General features: G+C 48.0%; 9 non-coding genes and 1 pseudogene across 9 annotated transcripts; all 10 read right to left on the bottom strand.

The window, feature by feature from the left end:
• Window positions 1–3,919: 3,919 nt before the first annotated feature.
• LOC130348256 (U2 spliceosomal RNA) lies at window positions 3,920–4,079 on the bottom strand (annotated as a pseudogene).
• A 2,091-nt stretch (window positions 4,080–6,170) lies between these two features.
• On the bottom strand, window positions 6,171–6,361 carry LOC130348263 (U2 spliceosomal RNA). Its single transcript, XR_008886021.1, has one exon. It is a non-coding gene; the product is annotated as a U2 spliceosomal RNA (small nuclear RNA).
• A 2,117-nt stretch (window positions 6,362–8,478) lies between these two features.
• Window positions 8,479–8,669, bottom strand: LOC130348248 (U2 spliceosomal RNA). Its single transcript, XR_008886014.1, has one exon. It is a non-coding gene; the product is annotated as a U2 spliceosomal RNA (small nuclear RNA).
• A 2,099-nt stretch (window positions 8,670–10,768) lies between these two features.
• Window positions 10,769–10,959, bottom strand: LOC130348262 (U2 spliceosomal RNA). Its single transcript, XR_008886020.1, has one exon. It is a non-coding gene; the product is annotated as a U2 spliceosomal RNA (small nuclear RNA).
• A 2,094-nt stretch (window positions 10,960–13,053) lies between these two features.
• On the bottom strand, window positions 13,054–13,244 carry LOC130348260 (U2 spliceosomal RNA). Its single transcript, XR_008886019.1, has one exon. It is a non-coding gene; the product is annotated as a U2 spliceosomal RNA (small nuclear RNA).
• Window positions 13,245–15,333: 2,089 nt separating this feature from the next.
• LOC130348259 (U2 spliceosomal RNA) lies at window positions 15,334–15,524 on the bottom strand. The gene has a single exon (XR_008886018.1). It is a non-coding gene; the product is annotated as a U2 spliceosomal RNA (small nuclear RNA).
• A 2,108-nt stretch (window positions 15,525–17,632) lies between these two features.
• Window positions 17,633–17,823, bottom strand: LOC130348247 (U2 spliceosomal RNA). The gene has a single exon (XR_008886013.1). It is a non-coding gene; the product is annotated as a U2 spliceosomal RNA (small nuclear RNA).
• Window positions 17,824–19,928: 2,105 nt separating this feature from the next.
• On the bottom strand, window positions 19,929–20,119 carry LOC130348306 (U2 spliceosomal RNA). The gene has a single exon (XR_008886060.1). It is a non-coding gene; the product is annotated as a U2 spliceosomal RNA (small nuclear RNA).
• A 2,096-nt stretch (window positions 20,120–22,215) lies between these two features.
• On the bottom strand, window positions 22,216–22,406 carry LOC130348293 (U2 spliceosomal RNA). The gene has a single exon (XR_008886049.1). It is a non-coding gene; the product is annotated as a U2 spliceosomal RNA (small nuclear RNA).
• Window positions 22,407–24,500: 2,094 nt separating this feature from the next.
• Window positions 24,501–24,691, bottom strand: LOC130348281 (U2 spliceosomal RNA). The gene has a single exon (XR_008886038.1). It is a non-coding gene; the product is annotated as a U2 spliceosomal RNA (small nuclear RNA).
• Between the last annotated feature and the right edge of the window lie 334 nt (window positions 24,692–25,025).

The following is a 25,025-nucleotide window of genomic DNA, read 5'->3' as shown; positions in this document are numbered from 1 at the left end:
TTCTTCGCACACGCCTGTTGTCTGCCTTTTGCCTGAAAGAAACAACGGAATTCGACTTTAACATATTCCCACCAATCGCTGATGCACTTGAACAGACATTTGTCATTTCGCCATACAAGGTAAGCATCCCTAAGTTCCTCCATGACCTCCCTCTGCTCCAACAGGGCACAATTCAACTTCCAGGAGCCCGGGCCAGGTGGGAATCCATGGCCCAGAGTCCCCCGGAATCGAATGGCCCTGTGGTCAGAGAAGAAGCAGGGGACCATAGAGTACGACACCTTTCTGACTGCTCTCGAAGTGAAGATGAAGTCTATCCGAGAACGGAGCGAGCCATCGGGGCGGCTCCACGTATAGTTTACGGAGCCGTTCCCGACGGACCCGACAACGTCCTGCAAGGATGCCTCCGTCACCATCTCAATCAGCAGTTTAGACGTCACGTCCAGGTTGGCGGATGTGCCAGAACTGCGCCCGTCCACCTCAATGGGGCAGTTGAAGTCACCACCCAACACTACTGCTCTAGTGGTGGCGAGTTCAGCCCGCAGGGCCTGGAGAACCTCCAGTCGGACATCCCTCTCAGGGGAGGTATACACGTTGATGAGCCGCACGGGCTCACCCGCCCAGGAACCGTCTGCGACAAGAAGTCTGCCACAGACGAGCTCCCGGACGGAATCAAGTGCAAAGTTACCTCCCCTGATCAGGATGGCCACCCCCGCAGACCTATTGTCGCCCCCACCAGACCAGTAGGAAGGGCCGTGAGGCCACTGCCTGGCCAGATGGTTGTAAGACCTAGAAGCAGACAAAGCACATTCCTGCAACATGTAAACATCACACCTCTGGGAATCTAAGAACGTAAGAACAGTCTGAAATCTAAACCAAGCTCTAATACTCCTCACATTAATGCAGAAGATGTTGAGATCAGCCATGGGAATAAAAAGAGAGGTTAGTTCTGATACTAGTTACCAGTCTGGTCGGACGGGTCCTCTTCTCTGGCGCCTGTCGGCTCCTGTGGCTTCTCGTAGCGCCCTTCCAAGAACTCGTCGTAGACCGTGTTGGACGGAGTGTCCAGGATTTTCTTAACCTCTGGTCCTGCAGCAGCTCCTCCATAGATTGAGCTTGGACTGGCTCTGCTTGGACCTGCTCCACTTGGGCCTGCTCCATCACCTCCTCTCCTTCTGAAGCTTCAAGGCTCTCGCAGACCTGCTCCATCTCCTCCTCTCATCTGAAGCTTGAGGGGTCTCGCAGGTCTCGATTATTTTTCTTTTGTGGGACTCTTCTGATACGTTGTCCCTTCCTTTCCTCTTCCTCTGTATGGTACCTGGGGGAGGAAGCACAGGAAAGTCCTCCGAAGGGCGGGCACCAGCAGCTGGAGGGGGGTTAGGTGCTGCTGGGCCAGGAGAGAAAGGAGGCTGGGTGGGGCGGGGGGCAGGAGAGAGTGCCCGGGCAGGGGAGGACGGGGCAGGGGGTGGGCCGGGCAGGGGAGGACGGGGCAGGGGTGGCCGGGCAGGGGAGGACGGGGCAGGGGTGGCCGGGGTGGGGTACGGGGGGCAGGGTGGGCCGGGGTGGGGTACGGGGGGCAGGGGTGGGGCGGGATGGGGCAGGAGGGGCGGGGGTGGGACGGGATGGGGCAGGAGGGGCAGGGGTGGGGGGTGGGACGGATGGGCAGGGGGCAGGGGTGGGACGGGATGGGGCAGGGGTGGGACGGGATGGGGCAGGGGTGGGGCGGGATGGGGCAGGAGATGGGGCAGGAGGGGCAGGGGATGGGGCGGGGAGGGGCAGGGGAGGGGGCGCGGGACGGGGCAGGGGTGGTGGCTTTCGCCTTCTATACCCTCCTTGGGTCGGCTTGGCCATCCGTGGTGTTGGCTCCGGAGCTGGGGCTGGCTTCGGTGCTCTCGCTGCCACAGATGCCCATGTTCTCTCCCTCTGGGGGCAGTCCTTGTAGCTGTGGGCTGCCAGTCCGCAGAGGTTGCAGGTCTTGCTCTTGGGGCAGTCCTTGGTCGTGTGACCTGTCACACGGCAATACCTGCAGGCATCCTCCGTACAGTCCTTGCCCTCGTGGCCCATCTTGCCACATCTCCTGCAGGTCTGCGGCATGTCCGGGTAGAAGATAAGTCCTGTGGAGTTGCCCAAGGGAAAATGTCGTTGGCAGGTGCTGTAGTCCGTCTGGAGAAGCAGGGTTCTTGTTGAGTCTGACGACCACAGACCACTTGCAGGTCCAGTATCCGAGTGAGTTCAGGATGCGGGTGGGCTCCCTCACCACGGTGCAGAAGCGCTTCAGGAAGGTCGAGATGTCCGTGCCTGGGGTGTGTGGGTTCCGCATTGAGACCGTCACCCGCCTCTCCTCTCTTTGAATAAGGCAGTTGCCCACAAAGCGAGAGAAAGGGGATTCGGGACTCGCCGCTTTCACCACCTCCCAGTATCTTCTACAGGTCCCAATGGTGGCAAAGGTGATGTAGAAGATTCCCGAAAGAAGGTTGCTATTCCCAGGGTGTCAGCCGTGGGGAAGCCTTGATCCGCCAGCATCTTCTTGCAGAACACGTCGTGGGACATGTCCGGCACCCTCCGTCCACGGGGCTTGAGCTTCAAGGCAACAGTCTGCCTCATCCAGGGCTCCAGGGTTGGAGCTTCCAGGTTAGGATTCTGCCGCCCTTCTGCCTTGCCGTGGTGGAGGTTGAAGCTTGCTGTGGTTGGGACTGGACCTCCAGGCCTTGCCCTGCAGCCTCCTGGGTGGACTTGCTGGTTGAGGCCATGGCTTCTTCCAGCAGGCTCTTTTCCGCTTCCTTGCTTGCTTGTGGAGAGAGGCTTCGCAAAGTCTTCTTTCCCGGGTGGGAGGAGCTATGCAGATCCGGTCCCGGGTGGGAGGAGCTATGCAAATCCTTCTCCAGAGGCAGCAAGTTTCTTCGAAAAGATTCTACGCCGCCTTCCTCTTCGCCGCTGTTCCGGAATTCACCGCCGATTCCCTTCTTCCAGGTTATTCGTCGGCTTCTTCCGGAGCTGCAGTCTTCAAGATCTTCTCCTTCTTCAGATGTTCCGAGGCAGGCAGGAACGATCTTCAGGTGGTATGCTCTAGAGAAATGCGGTTCTAATAAGAACGAAAAGTACTGCAATCGTACTACGCAAAATCTCTACCACAATGCTTGGAGTTCTTCAGACCGTAGCGATCATGGTATCTCCCCTGCCAGGTAAGTACAGATTTTTTTTTTTTTTTTTTTTTATCTAAAGCCGAGGAACGTGCTTTCGATTCACCCAAAGTGCAAGAAAAAGTGCAAACGTGTTACACTAAAAAAAACGTGCACAAAGGATGCGGTCTATCGCAAGCCCTTCTCCGATAGGAGAGAGGCCCCCCAACAAACCTTACCCTTCGCCTCCGGACCAAAAGGTACCTGCGAGGTTCCAGGTTCGATGTCCCTTTTCGCCAAAGCTACTAGGGGACCACAAATGCTCCCGGCATCCCCCTTGGCGTTGGCCAAGGTATCTGCCCGCAGAGCCGATTACGGTAGGTACCCTGCCAAAGCAGGGGTACCCGGGGTGTTTGCAGGGAGGTGCGGAACCTCATGGCCACACACACCTCCCCTAGACCGCCAGGAGGGACACCCAGAAGGGCTACCGCATCCTGACAAATCCTGTGAACACACAACACGCAAAAAGTGACACAGTGAGACAAAAAAATAAATAAATAAGTGAATGTGTGCAGATATACTGCCCGGACATCCGGCCGGATCTATAAAAATTTCTCTGATCCTAGCCAGAAGGCCGGGAATCAAGAGGTGAGTGCCACAAGGTGAAGAGATTATGGTGCCCGTGCTTCAACTCAGTGAGCCTATTCTCCCAGTGAGTTTCGGCACCTCGGGGTCACCACTCCCCGAGGCACAAAAGTACCTCGGCTCTAGACCCTCTCAGCCTCATGGCGAGACCCGGAGGGAACAGGTCACATCGGGGCAGCCGTCGAGCTGATTCCTCAGAACCAGCCCCGGAAAGCCCTGGTACACCTGCATCCTCCATGCAGCACCCATCCCCACCAGCATGAAAACTGATAAGAACAGATACTACACTTGATCTTAGCCAAAAGGCCGAGAAGCGATAACCGTGAAAGGGGCGGGCCCAACAAGGTCCCCTTCATGGGCACTATCACTGCTTGCTGTCAGGGAGGCTGCCAGACAATTTTCCATGCACACTCTGGGCTGGGGGGCAGTCAACCACCAGTACACACAGCAGAACCTAAACCCATACCATTATTGCTAAGCAGCAAGACAGGGGCCCATTGCACTCCCACGGGGCCTTTTTAAATGCAATCCATAACCCGGATTTGCCAGGAACCCTTCTTACTCCTCCTACTTGCATGTGACACTGGCTTAGGATCTGCATAGGAAACACACACACAAGCACACACCTACCTTTGTTGCCTGCAGATGCCTCCTTGGCTGTCCCCAAACGGTATCAAACCAACACCCACGGGAAGCTGTAAGCATAGAGGACATGCCTGCACCCCATTGGACTTACCTGTGTGGGTTAAATCCGGGTTATTTGACAACCTATGGCGGTGATGGTTCTGCTCAGGCAGAGCAGTGCTGATGCTCCTCATAAAGCTGTCGCTGCTGTGAAGGTTCTAGGTGACATCACAAATCCCTATGGTTACATACACAACAAAGCTGGGTTGTTGTTGTTTACACTCTGCAAGGCCTGTGGAAGTGAGTGACATCATAGCACTGTAGTTCTGAGGGTTCAAGATGGATGCAACAATCTCCTGTTGCTTCTATGAAGGCCGTAATAGACGACATCACCAAACAGCTCCATAGTCACATACACAGCAAAGGAGAGATGTTGTTTACACCTAGTGATGTCAGTGGTATTGAGTGACATCACAGCACAGTGCTAAGGCTCCTGGGCCTGGACACAGCAGCGGCTGCAATATCTCAACGGAGAATACGTTTATATCTATGTGTGTGTGTGCGCATATATATATATATATATATATATATATATATATATATATATTTCTCCGCCGAAATCACTTTTAAAACCCATTTCCACCTTTTTTTCCCTTCTCTTCCTCTTACTTTTTTTCACGTTTTTTTACGTTTTTCTCCTTTTCGCCTCTTTTCTGGGCGTATTATTCTTCTTTTTCTTCTTTTTTTTTCGTCTAATGCATACCCCATCAGTGCAGCAATGCTTATTCAATACCGCCAGCAGATGGAGACACTGGGGGATAATTTTCTAAGGATTTATACTGATTTTTCCTGTCTGAATTTGTCGCACAGAAAGTTGCAGGCCAAATATGTGTGACATTTCTGCGACTTTAGCTTCTAGAGCATTTTTACAACATTATACATAGGTGCTGAATACATAAAAAGCGACTGTTCAGCGACAGACAAGTCGCATCGGCTGAAAGTAGGCCAGAATGTCAGTCCATGTTGGAGCAGGTTTAGATACAGTCTAAAGCATAGATCTCAAAGTCTGTGCACAGAATTTAGCAAGGGCCTCGCACCTTCTGATGCATCAGGTAGGTGCACAATAGCATAGCCTAACCCTCTGTACTTTGGTCTATATTGATGCGGGACATAGACAGCCAGCTGATGACCAATCCATTAGTGCAATGGATGGCTGGAAGCATTTGTCTTTGCCTTTGCAATACCACAGAAGCAATGCATGGTCAATGTACAGCAATGACACACCTGTGTGAACAGCCAGGAGACCCCCCCCCCCCCCCCCCATGTTATGTTACATAGTTACATAGTTAGTACGGTCGAAAAAAGACATATGTCCATCAAGTTCAACCAGGGAATTAAGGGGTAGGGGTGTGGCGCGATATTGGGGAAGGGATGAGATTTTATATTTCTTCATAAGCATTAATCTTATTTTGTCAATTAGGAACATTCAGCACCCACCCGCTATCAAGGCAGCTGCCTATCATGTCATGCCCTACCTGCACAGGTGTGCTGGCTACTCAAATGATCCAATTAAGGAGGCCATTTAGTCAGCAGCAGCAGAAGTCCTGTGCCTGGACGCTCCAACAGGGGCCAGACACAAGCAGAAGCAGAAGCAGCAGAAGCAGCAGCAGCACCACCTTTTGTTTTTTGGCTGCAGCAGCAGCAAGGCCCACAGGGCTGGCTAGCTGGCTAGCCAGCAAGCAGGTAGCAATGAAAGTAGGAATCTTTCTTTTTAACCCTGTAAGGGGGTGGTGCACTGTACCCGAAGATACTGCCATATCGGGTCAATGCATAGGGCGACGGAAGCAAGCTTCGAAATCGGCCCCCGTTCTCAAAAATCCATTTAATATATGGTCCCCAGATAGGGGACGTATCAGATATTAAACTGATAAGAACAGATACTACACTTGATCTTAGCCAAAAGGCCGAGAAGCGATAACCGTGAAAGGGGCGGGCCCAACAAGGTCCCCTTCATGGGCACTATCACTGCTTGCTGTCAGGGAGGCTGCCAGACAATTTTCCATGCACACTCTGGGCTGGGGGGCAGTCAACCACCAGTACACACAGCAGAACCTAAACCCATACCATTATTGCTAAGCAGCAAGACAGGGGCCCATTGCACTCCCACGGGGCCTTTTTAAATGCAATCCATAACCCGGATTTGCCAGGAACCCTTCTTACTCCTCCTACTTGCATGTGACACTGGGCTTAGGATCTGCATAGGAAACACACACACAAGCACACACCTACCTTTGTTGCCTGCAGATGCCTTCTTGGCTGTCCCCAAACGGTATCAAACCAACACCCACGGGAAGCTGTAAGCATAGAGGACATGCCTGCACCCCATTGGACTTACCTGTGTGGGTTAAATCCGGGTTATTTGACAACCTATGGCGGTGATGGTTCTGCTCAGGCAGAGCAGTGCTGATGCTCCTCATAAAGCTGTCGCTGCTGTGAAGGTTCTAGGTGACATCACAAATCCCTATGGTTACATACACAACAAAGCTGGGTTGTTGTTGTTTACACTCTGCAAGGCCTGTGGAAGTGAGTGACATCATAGCACTGTAGTTCTGAGGGTTCAAGATGGATGCAACAATCTCCTGTTGCTTCTATGAAGGCCGTAATAGACGACATCACCAAACAGCTCCATAGTCACATACACAGCAAAGGAGAGATGTTGTTTACACCTAGTGATGTCAGTGGTATTGAGTGACATCACAGCACAGTGCTAAGGCTCCTGGGCCTGGACACAGCAGCGGCTGCAATATCTCAACGGAGAATACGTTTATATCTATGTGTGTGTGTGCGCATATATATATATATATATATATATATATATATATATATATATATATATATATATATATATATATATATATTTCTCCGCCAAAATCACTTTTAAACCCATTTCCACCTTTTTTTCCCTTCTCTTCCTCTTACTTTTTTTTCACGTTTTTTTACGTTTTTCTCCTTTTCGCCTCTTTTCTGGGCGTATTATTCTTCTTTTTCTTCTTTTTTTTCGTCTAATGCATACCCCATCAGTGCAGCAATGCTTATTCAATACCGCCAGCAGATGGAGACACTGGGGGATAATTTTCTAAGGATTTATACTGATTTTTCCTGTCTGAATTTGTCGCACAGAAAGTTGCAGGCCAAATATGTGTGACATTTCTGCGACTTTAGCTTCTAGAGCATTTTTACAACATTATACATAGGTGCTGAATACATAAAAAGCGACTGTTCAGCGACAGACAAGTCGCATCGGCTGAAAGTAGGCCAGAATGTCAGTCCATGTTGGAGCAGGTTTAGATACAGTCTAAAGCATAGATCTCAAAGTCTGTGCACAGAATTTAGCAAGGGCCTCGCACCTTCTGATGCATCAGGTAGGTGCACAATAGCATAGCCTAACCCTCTGTACTTTGGTCTATATTGATGCGGGACATAGACAGCCAGCTGATGACCAATCCATTAGTGCAATGGATGGCTGGAAGCATTTGTCTTTGCCTTTGCAATACCACAGAAGCAATGCATGGTCAATGTACAGCAATGACACACCTGTGTGAACAGCCAGGAGACCCCCCCCCCCCCCCCATGTTATGTTACATAGTTACATAGTTAGTACGGTCGAAAAAAGACATATGTCCATCAAGTTCAACCAGGGAATTAAGGGGTAGGGGTGTGGCGCGATATTGGGGAAGGGATGAGATTTTATATTTCTTCATAAGCATTAATCTTATTTTGTCAATTAGGAACATTCAGCACCCACCCGCTATCAAGGCAGCTGCCTATCATGTCATGCCCTACCTGCACAGGTGTGCTGGCTACTCAAATGATCCAATTAAGGAGGCCATTTAGTCAGCAGCAGCAGAAGTCCTGTGCCTGGACGCTCCAACAGGGGCCAGACACAAGCAGAAGCAGAAGCAGCAGAAGCAGCAGCAGCACCACCTTTTGTTTTTTGGCTGCAGCAGCAGCAAGGCCCACAGGGCTGGCTAGCTGGCTAGCCAGCAAGCAGGTAGCAATGAAAGTAGGAATCTTTCTTTTTAACCCTGTAAGGGGGTGGTGCACTGTACCCGAAGATACTGCCATATCGGGTCAATGCATAGGGCGACGGAAGCAAGCTTCGAAATCGGCCCCCGTTCTCAAAAATCCATTTAATATATGGTCCCCAGATAGGGGACGTATCAGATATTAAACTGATAAGAACAGATACTACACTTGATCTTAGTCAAAAGGCCGAGAAGCGATAACCGTGAAAGGGGCGGGCCCAACAAGGTCCCCTTCATGGGCACTATCACTGCTTGCTGTCAGGGAGGCTGCCAGACAATTTTCCATGCACACTCTGGGCTGGGGGGCAGTCAACCACCAGTACACACAGCAGAACCTAAACCCATACCATTATTGCTAAGCAGCAAGACAGGGGCCCATTGCACTCCCACGGGGCCTTTTTAAATGCAATCCATAACCCGGATTTGCCAGGAACCCTTCTTACTCCTCCTACTTGCATGTGACACTGGGCTTAGGATCTGCATAGGAAACACACACACAAGCACACACCTACCTTTGTTGCCTGCAGATGCCTCCTTGGCTGTCCCCAAACGGTATCAAACCAACACCCACGGGAAGCTGTAAGCATAGAGGACATGCCTGCACCCCATTGGACTTACCTGTGTGGGTTAAATCCGGGTTATTTGACAACCTATGGCGGTGATGGTTCTGCTCAGGCAGAGCAGTGCTGATGCTCCTCATAAAGCTGTCGCTGCTGTGAAGGTTCTAGGTGACATCACAAATCCCTATGGTTACATACACAACAAAGCTGGGTTGTTGTTGTTTACACTCTGCAAGGCCTGTGGAAGTGAGTGACATCATAGCACTGTAGTTCTGAGGGTTCAAGATGGATGCAACAATCTCCTGTTGCTTCTATGAAGGCCGTAATAGACGACATCACCAAACAGCTCCATAGTCACATACACAGCAAAGGAGAGATGTTGTTTACACCTAGTGATGTCAGTGGTATTGAGTGACATCACAGCACAGTGCTAAGGCTCCTGGGCCTGGACACAGCAGCGGCTGCAATATCTCAACGGAGAATACGTTTATATCTATGTGTGTGTGTGCGCATATATATATATATATATATATATATATATATATATATATATATATTTCTCCGCCGAAATCACTTTTAAACCCATTTCCACCTTTTTTTCCCTTCTCTTCCTCTTACTTTTTTTTCACGTTTTTTTACGTTTTTTTTCCTTTTCGCCTCTTTTCTGGGCGTATTATTCTTCTTTTTCTTCTTTTTTTTCGTCTAATGCATACCCCATCAGTGCAGCAATGCTTATTCAATACCGCCAGCAGATGGAGACACTGGGGGATAATTTTCTAAGGATTTATACTGATTTTTCCTGTCTGAATTTGTCGCACAGAAAGTTGCAGGCCAAATATGTGTGACATTTCTGCGACTTTAGCTTCTAGAGCATTTTTACAACATTATACATAGGTGCTGAATACATAAAAAGCGACTGTTCAGCGACAGACAAGTCGCATCGGCTGAAAGTAGGCCAGAATGTCAGTCCATGTTGGAGCAGGTTTAGATACAGTCTAAAGCATAGATCTCAAAGTCTGTGCACAGAATTTAGCAAGGGCCTCGCACCTTCTGATGCATCAGGTAGGTGCACAATAGCATAGCCTAACCCTCTGTACTTTGGTCTATATTGATGCGGGACATAGACAGCCAGCTGATGACCAATCCATTAGTGCAATGGATGGCTGGAAGCATTTGTCTTTGCCTTTGCAATACCACAGAAGCAATGCATGGTCAATGTACAGCAATGACACACCTGTGTGAACAGCCAGGAGACCCCCCCCCCCCCCCCCCCCCATGTTATGTTACATAGTTACATAGTTAGTACGGTCGAAAAAAGACATATGTCCATCAAGTTCAACCAGGGAATTAAGGGGTAGGGGTGTGGCGCGATATTGGGGAAGGGATGAGATTTTATATTTCTTCATAAGCATTAATCTTATTTTGTCAATTAGGAACATTCAGCACCCACCCGCTATCAAGGCAGCTGCCTATCATGTCATGCCCTACCTGCACAGGTGTGCTGGCTACTCAAATGATCCAATTAAGGAGGCCATTTAGTCAGCAGCAGCAGAAGTCCTGTGCCTGGACGCTCCAACAGGGGCCAGACACAAGCAGAAGCAGAAGCAGCAGAAGCAGCAGCAGCACCACCTTTTGTTTTTTGGCTGCAGCAGCAGCAAGGCCCACAGGGCTGGCTAGCTGGCTAGCCAGCAAGCAGGTAGCAATGAAAGTAGGAATCTTTCTTTTTAACCCTGTAAGGGGGTGGTGCACTGTACCCGAAGATACTGCCATATCGGGTCAATGCATAGGGCGACGGAAGCAAGCTTCGAAATCGGCCCCCGTTCTCAAAAATCCATTTAATATATGGTCCCCAGATAGGGGACGTATCAGATATTAAACTGATAAGAACAGATACTACACTTGATCTTAGCCAAAAGGCCGAGAAGCGATAACCGTGAAAGGGGCGGGCCCAACAAGGTCCCCTTCATGGGCACTATCACTGCTTGCTGTCAGGGAGGCTGCCAGACAATTTTCCATGCACACTCTGGGCTGGGGGGCAGTCAACCACCAGTACACACAGCAGAACCTAAACCCATACCATTATTGCTAAGCAGCAAGACAGGGGCCCATTGCACTCCCACGGGGCCTTTTTAAATGCAATCCATAACCCGGATTTGCCAGGAACCCTTCTTACTCCTCCTACTTGCATGTGACACTGGGCTTAGGATCTGCATAGGAAACACACACACAAGCACACACCTACCTTTGTTGCCTGCAGATGCCTCCTTGGCTGTCCCCAAACGGTATCAAACCAACACCCACGGGAAGCTGTAAGCATAGAGGACATGCCTGCACCCCATTGGACTTACCTGTGTGGGTTAAATCCGGGTTATTTGACAACCTATGGCGGTGATGGTTCTGCTCAGGCAGAGCAGTGCTGATGCTCCTCATAAAGCTGTCGCTGCTGTGAAGGTTCTAGGTGACATCACAAATCCCTATGGTTACATACACAACAAAGCTGGGTTGTTGTTGTTTACACTCTGCAAGGCCTGTGGAAGTGAGTGACATCATAGCACTGTAGTTCTGAGGGTTCAAGATGGATGCAACAATCTCCTGTTGCTTCTATGAAGGCCGTAATAGACGACATCACCAAACAGCTCCATAGTCACATACACAGCAAAGGAGAGATGTTGTTTACACCTAGTGATGTCAGTGGTATTGAGTGACATCACAGCACAGTGCTAAGGCTCCTGGGCCTGGACACAGCAGCGGCTGCAATATCTCAACGGAGAATACGTTTATATCTATGTGTGTGTGTGCGCATATATATATATATATATATATATATATATATATATATATATATATTTCTCCGCCGAAATCACTTTTAAACCCATTTCCACCTTTTTTTCCCTTCTCTTCCTCTTACTTTTTTTTCACGTTTTTTTACGTTTTTCTCCTTTTCGCCTCTTTTCTGGGCGTATTATTCTTCTTTTTCTTCTTTTTTTTCGTCTAATGCATACCCCATCAGTGCAGCAATGCTTATTCAATACCGCCAGCAGATGGAGACACTGGGGGATAATTTTCTAAGGATTTATACTGATTTTTCCTGTCTGAATTTGTCGCACAGAAAGTTGCAGGCCAAATATGTGTGACATTTCTGCGACTTTAGCTTCTAGAGCATTTTTACAACATTATACATAGGTGCTGAATACATAAAAAGCGACTGTTCAGCGACAGACAAGTCGCATCGGCTGAAAGTAGGCCAGAATGTCAGTCCATGTTGGAGCAGGTTTAGATACAGTCTAAAGCATAGATCTCAAAGTCTGTGCACAGAATTTAGCAAGGGCCTCGCACCTTCTGATGCATCAGGTAGGTGCACAATAGCATAGCCTAACCCTCTGTACTTTGGTCTATATTGATGCGGGACATAGACAGCCAGCTGATGACCAATCCATTAGTGCAATGGATGGCTGGAAGCATTTGTCTTTGCCTTTGCAATACCACAGAAGCAATGCATGGTCAATGTACAGCAATGACACACCTGTGTGAACAGCCAGGAGACCCCCCCCCCCCCCCCCATGTTATGTTACATAGTTACATAGTTAGTACGGTCGAAAAAAGACATATGTCCATCAAGTTCAACCAGGGAATTAAGGGGTAGGGGTGTGGCGCGATATTGGGGAAGGGATGAGATTTTATATTTCTTCATAAGCATTAATCTTATTTTGTCAATTAGGAACATTCAGCACCCACCCGCTATCAAGGCAGCTGCCTATCATGTCATGCCCTACCTGCACAGGTGTGCTGGCTACTCAAATGATCCAATTAAGGAGGCCATTTAGTCAGCAGCAGCAGAAGTCCTGTGCCTGGACGCTCCAACAGGGGCCAGACACAAGCAGAAGCAGAAACAGCAGAAGCAGCAGCAGCACCACCTTTTGTTTTTTGGCTGCAGCAGCAGCAAGGCCCACAGGGCTGGCTAGCTGGCTAGCCAGCAAGCAGGTAGCAATGAAAGTAGGAATCTTTCTTTTTAACCCTGTAAGGGGGTGGTGCACTGTACCCGAAGATACTGCCATATCGGGTCAATGCATAGGGCGACGGAAGCAAGCTTCGAAATCGGCCCCCGTTCTCAAAAATCCATTTAATATATGGTCCCCAGATAGGGGACGTATCAGATATTAAACTGATAAGAACAGATACTACACTTGATCTTAGCCAAAAGGCCGAGAAGCGATAACCGTGAAAGGGGCGGGCCCAACAAGGTCCCCTTCATGGGCACTATCACTGCTTGCTGTCAGGGAGGCTGCCAGACAATTTTCCATGCACACTCTGGGCTGGGGGGCAGTCAACCACCAGTACACACAGCAGAACCTAAACCCATACCATTATTGCTAAGCAGCAAGACAGGGGCCCATTGCACTCCCACGGGGCCTTTTTAAATGCAATCCATAACCCGGATTTGCCAGGAACCCTTCTTACTCCTCCTACTTGCATGTGACACTGGGCTTAGGATCTGCATAGGAAACACACACACAAGCACACACCTACCTTTGTTGCCTGCAGATGCCTCCTTGGCTGTCCCCAAACGGTATCAAACCAACACCCACGGGAAGCTGTAAGCATAGAGGACATGCCTGCACCCCATTGGACTTACCTGTGTGGGTTAAATCCGGGTTATTTGACAACCTATGGCGGTGATGGTTCTGCTCAGGCAGAGCAGTGCTGATGCTCCTCATAAAGCTGTCGCTGCTGTGAAGGTTCTAGGTGACATCACAAATCCCTATGGTTACATACACAACAAAGCTGGGTTGTTGTTGTTTACACTCTGCAAGGCCTGTGGAAGTGAGTGACATCATAGCACTGTAGTTCTGAGGGTTCAAGATGGATGCAACAATCTCCTGTTGCTTCTATGAAGGCCGTAATAGACGACATCACCAAACAGCTCCATAGTCACATACACAGCAAAGGAGAGATGTTGTTTACACCTAGTGATGTCAGTGGTATTGAGTGACATCACAGCACAGTGCTAAGGCTCCTGGGCCTGGACACAGCAGCGGCTGCAATATCTCAACGGAGAATACGTTTATATCTATGTGTGTGTGTGCGCATATATATATATATATATATATATATATATATATATATATATTTCTCCGCCGAAATCACTTTTAAACCCATTTCCACCTTTTTTTCCCTTCTCTTCCTCTTACTTTTTTTTCACGTTTTTTTACGTTTTTCTCCTTTTCGCCTCTTTTCTGGGCGTATTATTCTTCTTTTTCTTCTTTTTTTTCGTCTAATGCATACCCCATCAGTGCAGCAATGCTTATTCAATACCGCCAGCAGATGGAGACACTGGGGGATAATTTTCTAAGGATTTATACTGATTTTTCCTGTCTGAATTTGTCGCACAGAAAGTTGCAGGCCAAATATGTGTGACATTTCTGCGACTTTAGCTTCTAGAGCATTTTTACAACATTATACATAGGTGCTGAATACATAAAAAGCGACTGTTCAGCGACAGACAAGTCGCATCGGCTGAAAGTAGGCCAGAATGTCAGTCCATGTTGGAGCAGGTTTAGATACAGTCTAAAGCATAGATCTCAAAGTCTGTGCACAGAATTTAGCAAGGGCCTCGCACCTTCTGATGCATCAGGTAGGTGCACAATAGCATAGCCTAACCCTCTGTACTTTGGTCTATATTGATGCGGGACATAGACAGCCAGCTGATGACCAATCCATTAGTGCAATGGATGGCTGGAAGCATTTGTCTTTGCCTTTGCAATACCACAGAAGCAATGCATGGTCAATGTACAGCAATGACACACCTGTGTGAACAGCCAGGAGACCCCCCCCCCCCCCCCATGTTATGTTACATAGTTACATAGTTAGTACGGTCGAAAAAAGACATATGTCCATCAAGTTCAACCAGGGAATTAAGGGGTAGGGGTGTGGCGCGATATTGGGGAAGGGATGAGATTTTATATTTCTTCATAAGCATTAATCTTATTTTGTCAATTAGGAACATTCAGCACCCACCCGCTATCAAGGCAGCTGCCTATCATGTCATGCCCTACCTGCACAGGTGTGCTGGCTACTCAAATGATCCAATTAAGGAGGCCATTTAGTCAGCAGCAGCAGAAGTCCTGTGCCTGGACGCTCCAACAGGGGCCAGACACAAGCAGAAGCAGAAACAGCAGAAGCAGCAGCAGCACCACCTTTTGTTTTTTGGCTGCAGCAGCAGCAAGGCCCACAGGGCTGGCTAGCTGGCTAGCCAGCAAGCAGGTAGCAATGAAAGTAGGAATCTTTCTTTTTAACCCTGTAAGGGGGTGGTGCACTGTACCCGAAGATACTGCCATATCGGGTCAATGCATAGGGCGACGGAAGCAAGCTTCGAAATCGGCCCCCGTTCTCAAAAATCCATTTAATATATGGTCCCCAGATAGGGGACGTATCAGATATTAAACTGATAAGAACAGATACTACACTTGATCTTAGCCAAAAGGCCGAGAAGCGATAACCGTGAAAGGGGCGGGCCCAACAAGGTCCCCTTCATGGGCACTATCACTGCTTGCTGTCAGGGAGGCTGCCAGACAATTTTCCATGCACACTCTGGGCTGGGGGGCAGTCAACCACCAGTACACACAGCAGAACCTAAACCCATACCATTATTGCTAAGCAGCAAGACAGGGGCCCATTGCACTCCCACGGGGCCTTTTTAAATGCAATCCATAACCCGGATTTGCCAGGAACCCTTCTTACTCCTCCTACTTGCATGTGACACTGGGCTTAGGATCTGCATAGGAAACACACACACAAGCACACACCTACCTTTGTTGCCTGCAGATGCCTCCTTGGCTGTCCCCAAACGGTATCAAACCAACACCCACGGGAAGCTGTAAGCATAGAGGACATGCCTGCACCCCATTGGACTTACCTGTGTGGGTTAAATCCGGGTTATTTGACAACCTATGGCGGTGATGGTTCTGCTCAGGCAGAGCAGTGCTGATGCTCCTCATAAAGCTGTCGCTGCTGTGAAGGTTCTAGGTGACATCACAAATCCCTATGGTTACATACACAACAAAGCTGGGTTGTTGTTGTTTACACTCTGCAAGGCCTGTGGAAGTGAGTGACATCATAGCACTGTAGTTCTGAGGGTTCAAGATGGATGCAACAATCTCCTGTTGCTTCTATGAAGGCCGTAATAGACGACATCACCAAACAGCTCCATAGTCACATACACAGCAAAGGAGAGATGTTGTTTACACCTAGTGATGTCAGTGGTATTGAGTGACATCACAGCACAGTGCTAAGGCTCCTGGGCCTGGACACAGCAGCGGCTGCAATATCTCAACGGAGAATACGTTTATATCTATGTGTGTGTGTGCGCATATATATATATATATATATATATATATATATATATATATATATATATATATATATATTTCTCCGCCGAAATCACTTTTAAACCCATTTCCACCTTTTTTTCCCTTCTCTTCCTCTTACTTTTTTTTCACGTTTTTTTACGTTTTTCTCCTTTTCGCCTCTTTTCTGGGCGTATTATTCTTCTTTTTCTTCTTTTTTTTCGTCTAATGCATACCCCATCAGTGCAGCAATGCTTATTCAATACCGCCAGCAGATGGAGACACTGGGGGATAATTTTCTAAGGATTTATATTGATTTTTCCTGTCTGAATTTGTCGCACAGAAAGTTGCAGGCCAAATATGTGTGACATTTCTGCGACTTTAGCTTCTAGAGCATTTTTACAACATTATACATAGGTGCTGAATACATAAAAAGCGACTGTTCAGCGACAGACAAGTCGCATCGGCTGAAAGTAGGCCAGAATGTCAGTCCATGTTGGAGCAGGTTTAGATACAGTCTAAAGCATAGATCTCAAAGTCTGTGCACAGAATTTAGCAAGGGCCTCGCACCTTCTGATGCATCAGGTAGGTGCACAATAGCATAGCCTAACCCTCTGTACTTTGGTCTATATTGATGCGGGACATAGACAGCCAGCTGATGACCAATCCATTAGTGCAATGGATGGCTGGAAGCATTTGTCTTTGCCTTTGCAATACCACAGAAGCAATGCATGGTCAATGTACAGCAATGACACACCTGTGTGAACAGCCAGGAGACCCCCCCCCCCCCCCCCCCATGTTATGTTACATAGTTACATAGTTAGTACGGTCGAAAAAAGACATATGTCCATCAAGTTCAACCAGGGAATTAAGGGGTAGGGGTGTGGCGCGATATTGGGGAAGGGATGAGATTTTATATTTCTTCATAAGCATTAATCTTATTTTGTCAATTAGGAACATTCAGCACCCACCCGCTATCAAGGCAGCTGCCTATCATGTCATGCCCTACCTGCACAGGTGTGCTGGCTACTCAAATGATCCAATTAAGGAGGCCATTTAGTCAGCAGCAGCAGAAGTCCTGTGCCTGGACGCTCCAACAGGGGCCAGACACAAGCAGAAGCAGAAGCAGCAGAAGCAGCAGCAGCACCACCTTTTGTTTTTTGGCTGCAGCAGCAGCAAGGCCCACAGGGCTGGCTAGCTGGCTAGCCAGCAAGCAGGTAGCAATGAAAGTAGGAATCTTTCTTTTTAACCCTGTAAGGGGGTGGTGCACTGTACCCGAAGATACTGCCATATCGGGTCAATGCATAGGGCGACGGAAGCAAGCTTCGAAATCGGCCCCCGTTCTCAAAAATCCATTTAATATATGGTCCCCAGATAGGGGACGTATCAGATATTAAACTGATAAGAACAGATACTACACTTGATCTTAGCCAAAAGGCCGAGAAGCGATAACCGTGAAAGGGGCGGGCCCAACAAGGTCCCCTTCATGGGCACTATCACTGCTTGCTGTCAGGGAGGCTGCCAGACAATTTTCCATGCACACTCTGGGCTGGGGGGCAGTCAACCACCAGTACACACAGCAGAACCTAAACCCATACCATTATTGCTAAGCAGCAAGACAGGGGCCCATTGCACTCCCACGGGGCCTTTTTAAATGCAATCCATAACCCGGATTTGCCAGGAACCCTTCTTACTCCTCCTACTTGCATGTGACACTGGGCTTAGGATCTGCATAGGAAACACACACACAAGCACACACCTACCTTTGTTGCCTGCAGATGCCTCCTTGGCTGTCCCCAAACGGTATCAAACCAACACCCACGGGAAGCTGTAAGCATAGAGGACATGCCTGCACCCCATTGGACTTACCTGTGTGGGTTAAATCCGGGTTATTTGACAACCTATGGCGGTGATGGTTCTGCTCAGGCAGAGCAGTGCTGATGCTCCTCATAAAGCTGTCGCTGCTGTGAAGGTTCTAGGTGACATCACAAATCCCTATGGTTACATACACAACAAAGCTGGGTTGTTGTTGTTTACACTCTGCAAGGCCTGTGGAAGTGAGTGACATCATAGCACTGTAGTTCTGAGGGTTCAAGATGGATGCAACAATCTCCTGTTGCTTCTATGAAGGCCGTAATAGACGACATCACCAAACAGCTCCATAGTCACATACACAGCAAAGGAGAGATGTTGTTTACACCTAGTGATGTCAGTGGTATTGAGTGACATCACAGCACAGTGCTAAGGCTCCTGGGCCTGGACACAGCAGCGGCTGCAATATCTCAACGGAGAATACGTTTATATCTATGTGTGTGTGTGCGCATATATATATATATATATATATATATATATATATATATATATATATATTTCTCCGCCGAAATCACTTTTAAACCCATTTCCACCTTTTTTTCCCTTCTCTTCCTCTTACTTTTTTTTCACGTTTTTTTACGTTTTTCTCCTTTTCGCCTCTTTTCTGGGCGTATTATTCTTCTTTTTCTTCTTTTTTTTCGTCTAATGCATACCCCATCAGTGCAGCAATGCTTATTCAATACCGCCAGCAGATGGAGACACTGGGGGATAATTTTCTAAGGATTTATACTGATTTTTCCTGTCTGAATTTGTCGCACAGAAAGTTGCAGGCCAAATATGTGTGACATTTCTGCGACTTTAGCTTCTAGAGCATTTTTACAACATTATACATAGGTGCTGAATACATAAAAAGCGACTGTTCAGCGACAGACAAGTCGCATCGGCTGAAAGTAGGCCAGAATGTCAGTCCATGTTGGAGCAGGTTTAGATACAGTCTAAAGCATAGATCTCAAAGTCTGTGCACAGAATTTAGCAAGGGGCCTCGCACCTTCTGATGCATCAGGTAGGTGCACAATAGCATAGCCTAACCCTCTGTACTTTGGTCTATATTGATGCGGGACATAGACAGCCAGCTGATGACCAATCCATTAGTGCAATGGATGGCTGGAAGCATTTGTCTTTGCCTTTGCAATACCACAGAAGCAATGCATGGTCAATGTACAGCAATGACACACCTGTGTGAACAGCCAGGAGACCCCCCCCCCCCCCCCCATGTTATGTTACATAGTTACATAGTTAGTACGGTCGAAAAAAGACATATGTCCATCAAGTTCAACCAGGGAATTAAGGGGTAGGGGTGTGGCGCGATATTGGGGAAGGGATGAGATTTTATATTTCTTCATAAGCATTAATCTTATTTTGTCAATTAGGAACATTCAGCACCCACCCGCTATCAAGGCAGCTGCCTATCATGTCATGCCCTACCTGCACAGGTGTGCTGGCTACTCAAATGATCCAATTAAGGAGGCCATTTAGTCAGCAGCAGCAGAAGTCCTGTGCCTGGACGCTCCAACAGGGGCCAGACACAAGCAGAAGCAGAAGCAGCAGAAGCAGCAGCAGCACCACCTTTTGTTTTTTGGCTGCAGCAGCAGCAAGGCCCACAGGGCTGGCTAGCTGGCTAGCCGGCTAGCCAGCAAGCAGGTAGCAATGAAAGTAGGAATCTTTCTTTTTAACCCTGTAAGGGGGTGGTGCACTGTACCCGAAGATACTGCCATATCGGGTCAATGCATAGGGCGACGGAAGCAAGCTTCGAAATCGGCCCCCGTTCTCAAAAATCCATTTAATATATGGTCCCCAGATAGGGGACGTATCAGATATTAAACTGATAAGAACAGATACTACACTTGATCTTAGCCAAAAGGCCGAGAAGCGATAACCGTGAAAGGGGCGGGCCCAACAAGGTCCCCTTCATGGGCACTATCACTGCTTGCTGTCAGGGAGGCTGCCAGACAATTTTCCATGCACACTCTGGGCTGTGGGGCAGTCAACCACCAGTACACACAGCAGAACCTAAACCCATACCATTATTGCTAAGCAGCAAGACAGGGGCCCATTGCACTCCCACGGGGCCTTTTTAAATGCAATCCATAACCCGGATTTGCCAGGAACCCTTCTTACTCCTCCTACTTGCATGTGACACTGGGCTTAGGATCTGCATAGGAAACACACACACAAGCACACACCTACCTTTGTTGCCTGCAGATGCCTCCTTGGCTGTCCCCAAACGGTATCAAACCAACACCCACGGGAAGCTGTAAGCATAGAGGACATGCCTGCACCCCATTGGACTTACCTGTGTGGGTTAAATCCGGGTTATTTGACAACCTATGGCGGTGATGGTTCTGCTCAGGCAGAGCAGTGCTGATGCTCCTCATAAAGCTGTCGCTGCTGTGAAGGTTCTAGGTGACATCACAAATCCCTATGGTTACATACACAACAAAGCTGGGTTGTTGTTGTTTACACTCTGCAAGGCCTGTGGAAGTGAGTGACATCATAGCACTGTAGTTCTGAGGGTTCAAGATGGATGCAACAATCTCCTGTTGCTTCTATGAAGGCCGTAATAGACGACATCACCAAACAGCTCCATAGTCACATACACAGCAAAGGAGAGATGTTGTTTACACCTAGTGATGTCAGTGGTATTGAGTGACATCACAGCACAGTGCTAAGGCTCCTGGGCCTGGACACAGCAGCGGCTGCAATATCTCAACGGAGAATACGTTTATATCTATGTGTGTGTGTGCGCATATATATATATATATATATATATATATATATATATATATATATTTCTCCGCCGAAATCACTTTTAAACCCATTTCCACCTTTTTTTCCCTTCTCTTCCTCTTACTTTTTTTTCACGTTTTTTTACGTTTTTCTCCTTTTCGCCTCTTTTCTGGGCGTATTATTCTTCTTTTTCTTCTTTTTTTTTCGTCTAATGCATACCCCATCAGTGCAGCAATGCTTATTCAATACCGCCAGCAGATGGAGACACTGGGGGATAATTTTCTAAGGATTTATACTGATTTTTCCTGTCTGAATTTGTCGCACAGAAAGTTGCAGGCCAAATATGTGTGACATTTCTGCGACTTTAGCTTCTAGAGCATTTTTACAACATTATACATAGGTGCTGAATACATAAAAAGCGACTGTTCAGCGACAGACAAGTCGCATCGGCTGAAAGTAGGCCAGAATGTCAGTCCATGTTGGAGCAGGTTTAGATACAGTCTAAAGCATAGATCTCAAAGTCTGTGCACAGAATTTAGCAAGGGCCTCGCACCTTCTGATGCATCAGGTAGGTGCACAATAGCATAGCCTAACCCTCTGTACTTTGGTCTATATTGATGCGGGACATAGACAGCCAGCTGATGACCAATCCATTAGTGCAATGGATGGCTGGAAGCATTTGTCTTTGCCTTTGCAATACCACAGAAGCAATGCATGGTCAATGTACAGCAATGACACACCTGTGTGAACAGCCAGGAGACCCCCCCCCCCCCCCCCCCCATGTTATGTTACATAGTTACATAGTTAGTACGGTCGAAAAAAGACATATGTCCATCAAGTTCAACCAGGGAATTAAGGGGTAGGGGTGTGGCGCGATATTGGGGAAGGGATGAGATTTTATATTTCTTCATAAGCATTAATCTTATTTTGTCAATTAGGAACATTCAGCACCCACCCGCTATCAAGGCAGCTGCCTATCATGTCATGCCCTACCTGCACAGGTGTGCTGGCTACTCAAATGATCCAATTAAGGAGGCCATTTAGTCAGCAGCAGCAGAAGTCCTGTGCCTGGACGCTCCAACAGGGGCCAGACACAAGCAGAAGCAGAAGCAGCAGAAGCAGCAGCAGCACCACCTTTTGTTTTTTGGCTGCAGCAGCAGCAAGGCCCACAGGGCTGGCTAGCTGGCTAGCCAGCAAGCAGGTAGCAATGAAAGTAGGAATCTTTCTTTTTAACCCTGTAAGGGGGTGGTGCACTGTACCCGAAGATACTGCCATATCGGGTCAATGCATAGGGCGACGGAAGCAAGCTTCGAAATCGGCCCCCGTTCTCAAAAATCCATTTAATATATGGTCCCCAGATAGGGGACGTATCAGATATTAAACTGATAAGAACAGATACTACACTTGATCTTAGCCAAAAGGCCGAGAAGCGATAACCATGAAAGGGGCGGGCCCAACAAGGTCCCCTTCATGGGCACTATCACTGCTTGCTGTCAGGGAGGCTGCCAGACAATTTTCCATGCACACTCTGGGCTGGGGGGCAGTCAACCACCAGTACACACAGCAGAACCTAAACCCATACCATTATTGCTAAGCAGCAAGACAGGGGCCCATTGCACTCCCACGGGGCCTTTTTAAATGCAATCCATAACCCGGATTTGCCAGGAACCCTTCTTACTCCTCCTACTTGCATGTGACACTGGGCTTAGGATCTGCATAGGAAACACACACACAAGCACACACCTACCTTTGTTGCCTGCAGATGCCTCCTTGGCTGTCCCCAAACGGTATCAAACCAACACCCACGGGAAGCTGTAAGCATAGAGGACATGCCTGCACCCCATTGGACTTACCTGTGTGGGTTAAATCCGGGTTATTTGACAACCTATGGCGGTGATGGTTCTGCTCAGGCAGAGCAGTGCTGATGCTCCTCATAAAGCTGTCGCTGCTGTGAAGGTTCTAGGTGACATCACAAATCCCTATGGTTACATACACAACAAAGCTGGGTTGTTGTTGTTTACACTCTGCAAGGCCTGTGGAAGTGAGTGACATCATAGCACTGTAGTTCTGAGGGTTCAAGATGGATGCAACAATCTCCTGTTGCTTCTATGAAGGCCGTAATAGACGACATCACCAAACAGCTCCATAGTCACATACACAGCAAAGGAGAGATGTTGTTTACACCTAGTGATGTCAGTGGTATTGAGTGACATCACAGCACAGTGCTAAGGCTCCTGGGCCTGGACACAGCAGCGGCTGCAATATCTCAACGGAGAATACGTTTATATCTATGTGTGTGTGTGCGCATATATATATATATATATATATATATATATATATATATATATATATTTCTCCGCCGAAATCACTTTTAAACCCATTTCCACCTTTTTTTCCCTTCTCTTCCTCTTACTTTTTTTTCACGTTTTTTTACGTTTTTCTCCTTTTCGCCTCTTTTCTGGGCGTATTATTCTTCTTTTTCTTCTTTTTTTTCGTCTAATGCATACCCCATCAGTGCAGCAATGCTTATTCAATACCGCCAGCAGATGGAGACACTGGGGGATAATTTTCTAAGGATTTATATTGATTTTTCCTGTCTGAATTTGTCGCACAGAAAGTTGCAGGCCAAATATGTGTGACATTTCTGCGACTTTAGCTTCTAGAGCATTTTTACAACATTATACATAGGTGCTGAATACATAAAAAGCGACTGTTCAGCGACAGACAAGTCGCATCGGCTGAAAGTAGGCCAGAATGTCAGTCCATGTTGGAGCAGGTTTAGATACAGTCTAAAGCATAGATCTCAAAGTCTGTGCACAGAATTTAGCAAGGGCCTCGCACCTTCTGATGCATCAGGTAGGTGCACAATAGCATAGCCTAACCCTCTGTACTTTGGTCTATATTGATGCGGGACATAGACAGCCAGCTGATGACCAATCCATTAGTGCAATGGATGGCTGGAAGCATTTGTCTTTGCCTTTGCAATACCACAGAAGCAATGCATGGTCAATGTACAGCAATGACACACCTGTGTGAACAGCCAGGAGACCCCCCCCCCCCCCCCCATGTTATGTTACATAGTTACATAGTTAGTACGGTCGAAAAAAGACATATGTCCATCAAGTTCAACCAGGGAATTAAGGGGTAGGGGTGTGGCGCGATATTGGGGAAGGGATGAGATTTTATATTTCTTCATAAGCATTAATCTTATTTTGTCAATTAGGAACATTCAGCACCCACCCGCTATCAAGGCAGCTGCCTATCATGTCATGCCCTACCTGCACAGGTGTGCTGGCTACTCAAATGATCCAATTAAGGAGGCCATTTAGTCAGCAGCAGCAGAAGTCCTGTGCCTGGACGCTCCAACAGGGGCCAGACACAAGCAGAAGCAGAAGCAGCAGAAGCAGCAGCAGCACCACCTTTTGTTTTTTGGCTGCAGCAGCAGCAAGGCCCACAGGGCTGGCTAGCTGGCTAGCCAGCAAGCAGGTAGCAATGAAAGTAGGAATCTTTCTTTTTAACCCTGTAAGGGGGTGGTGCACTGTACCCGAAGATACTGCCATATCGGGTCAATGCATAGGGCGACGGAAGCAAGCTTCGAAATCGGCCCCCGTTCTCAAAAATCCATTTAATATATGGTCCCCAGATAGGGGACGTATCAGATATTAAACTGATAAGAACAGATACTACACTTGATCTTAGCCAAAAGGCCGAGAAGCGATAACCGTGAAAGGGGCGGGCCCAACAAGGTCCCCTTCATGGGCACTATCACTGCTTGCTGTCAGGGAGGCTGCCAGACAATTTTCCATGCACACTCTGGGCTGGGGGGCAGTCAACCACCAGTACACACAGCAGAACCTAAACCCATACCATTATTGCTAAGCAGCAAGACAGGGGCCCATTGCACTCCCACGGGGCCTTTTTAAATGCAATCCATAACCCGGATTTGCCAGGAACCCTTCTTACTCCTCCTACTTGCATGTGACACTGGGCTTAGGATCTGCATAGGAAACACACACACAAGCACACACCTACCTTTGTTGCCTGCAGATGCCT

Source organism: Hyla sarda, unplaced genomic scaffold (genome assembly GCF_029499605.1).
Source record: "Hyla sarda isolate aHylSar1 unplaced genomic scaffold, aHylSar1.hap1 scaffold_879, whole genome shotgun sequence".
NCBI classification, from domain to species: domain Eukaryota; kingdom Metazoa; phylum Chordata; class Amphibia; order Anura; family Hylidae; genus Hyla; species Hyla sarda.
The sequence above is the reverse complement of the archived record's forward strand: the minus strand, read 5'-3'. Positions and strand labels throughout refer to the sequence as shown.